Raw genomic sequence first — 2,384 nt, forward strand, 5'->3', positions numbered from 1 at the left:
CTCCCGTCTCCCTTATTCATTATTTGTTTGTCCCACATATTGAATTAGAATTTTGTTTTTCAGATTGATTATGGAGCAAACATTTTCAAGCCAAAAAATGAATAAATACCCTGAATAGGGATAGTGTTGTAAGCCAGTTCATTAAAAGCATGCTGTAACCATTTGAAATGAAAACATGTAATAGTTATAAAAATGTCTCAACTTCACAACTATGCTGCCTAAGCTATCGAGCCAGTCTATCTTCAGTAGTAAGTGGGACCATGCGAAGGCGTTTGAAAATAGAGCTCTTTTAATCATCCAAGCCCAGAGGGTTTCACATTCTTTACAATATGTGTCATGATTGCACAATTTGAGGCGAGTTAAATAGAACTGATTTTCAAAATTTCTAATAATTATGTTTAGGTTACTGCATATCAGGTACCATGAAGTGTGGGGCATTAAAATTTTTTGTTTGGAACGAAACAGACACTTAGATGAAGGAAAATGTTATCATTCACAGGTATCTACCTTCAAAGCAGATGCTCAAGCACATGGCACCACGAACCTTAAATCAATGAAGGAGCTGGTTACTGATCCTTTTGTCAAAAGGATCAGTAGTATCCCATGGTAGTAAACTGGGGGATACAAAACGACTTCCCCAGCTCGACTCCCCCAAATATATGTTAGACTTAGGACACTGCTTGCAAGGAATGGTAAATGATTGTCAAGTTACCTCCCTGAAGACTCCAGCCATCCAGAGCAAGCAGACACCACTGTTTCTCCCACAATAGGGAGGGCTCTCTCCCACAATAGGGAGGGCTCACTCCCTGCTGTTAGGGACAGTGGATTGCTTTCCCTGAAAGCTTAGGCTAAATAAAGTCTCCAGCTCTAGGGCAATCAGGGTTAGGCCACCATGAATCTAGGATCCACCCATCTTGTCACATGTATACCCTTAATCCTGCCTCTTTCTATTGCGTGTATAGCCCTAGATCGTCCCCCTCCCATTACTGTATTACCTTTAGTATAACCCTCTCCTGTGATGTATGTCTTTACCTGTAATTAGGGGACTTGGATGTCCCCAAAAGATATATAAGCCTTGGCTAGCAATAAATCCCCCTCTCTCTCCTGCCCTGTGCCACCAAGAGCAGCTGAGGTGAGCATGTGACCAGGAAATGTGTCTGATTCATTATTTCAATCTCTCTTCTATCTCTCCTTATTTTCTATGACTTTACTATAACCTTTACTTATTATCGCTGTACACTTGCACCTACTGGGTCTGTGATGATGGAAGCCTGACAGTAAACCAGCTTAAAGAAAGGTGTGGTAGTTACAGGATTTCATGTCAATTTGAAGATATAAAAGTGTACCGGTGGAGTCTGGTCTGTCAATCAGGTCACAGCCTGCTGGGGCCTCTTTGTGGGCGTGGTCTTAACAACAGGGTCCTTGGAACCTCCATCTCTTTCTCCACTTCATCTTCATGGCAGCCAGCCACTCCGAGACCTGCCAGGGCCCTCAAGATGCGTCCACCACCATTAGATCCCCAGATTTTGCATCCACTAGCCATTGATATTCCATTCCTGTATTTGGCATCATTGCTTGTGACTGTGAGTCTAAAGAGGAATTTATAGACTAGTATCAGATGTATGGACTAGTATCGGACTTGATCTGGACTGGGCTGGGACATTTTTTTAATGATACATAATAACATCTTGATATAAAGCTATTTCTTATACATATATGAATGTCACTGGATTTGTTTCTCGTCAACCCAGCCTAACTCAAAAGGTAATTTGGGTTATTTAGGATACTTTGAAAGTAAGGTTAACTGAAGAGAACAGTGCATAATAGATGTTGCACTGAAGTGTATAAAAAACGATTGATACAAAACCCTTAATTGAAAGTTTTCCCACACAGCAGGCTTTATTTTGGCACTTAGACCTCACATCTGAAGACCCGAGTTTGCTGTTGAGCTGGAAACTCCCAGGTCAGAGGTTCAAAACCTCTAGTGGGTCCTCAGGGAAAGATAAAGCTTTCTTACTCCCATACAACTTACAGTTCGGGGAATCCACAGGGGCAGTTCTGCTCTGCCCTATAAGGTCTCTGGATCAGAATAGGCTCAAGGGCAGAGAGAGAAACTCCACATCTAGTGCATCAGACCCTGTGTCTATGGACAGATGACCACAGTCTTTTTAGAGTAAAACTGTCACACGCTGAAGAAAAATCCCTCCAAACTCACTGCCACCAAGTCGATTCTCACTCAGTGACACTACAGGCCAGAGGAGAACTGCCCCTGTGGGTTCCCAAGACTGTCCATCTTCGCTTGCTTCCAGGGTGGTTTCCAGTTGCCGACCTCATGTGGACTATAAAAAAGCCAGATGGTAGCCCACGACACTTTCAGGGCTCCG

This window comes from Echinops telfairi, unplaced genomic scaffold (assembly GCF_000313985.2).
Source record: "Echinops telfairi isolate 266 unplaced genomic scaffold, ASM31398v2 ScPeMD7_7469;HRSCAF=8507_1, whole genome shotgun sequence".
Lineage (NCBI taxonomy): Eukaryota > Metazoa > Chordata > Mammalia > Afrosoricida > Tenrecidae > Echinops > Echinops telfairi.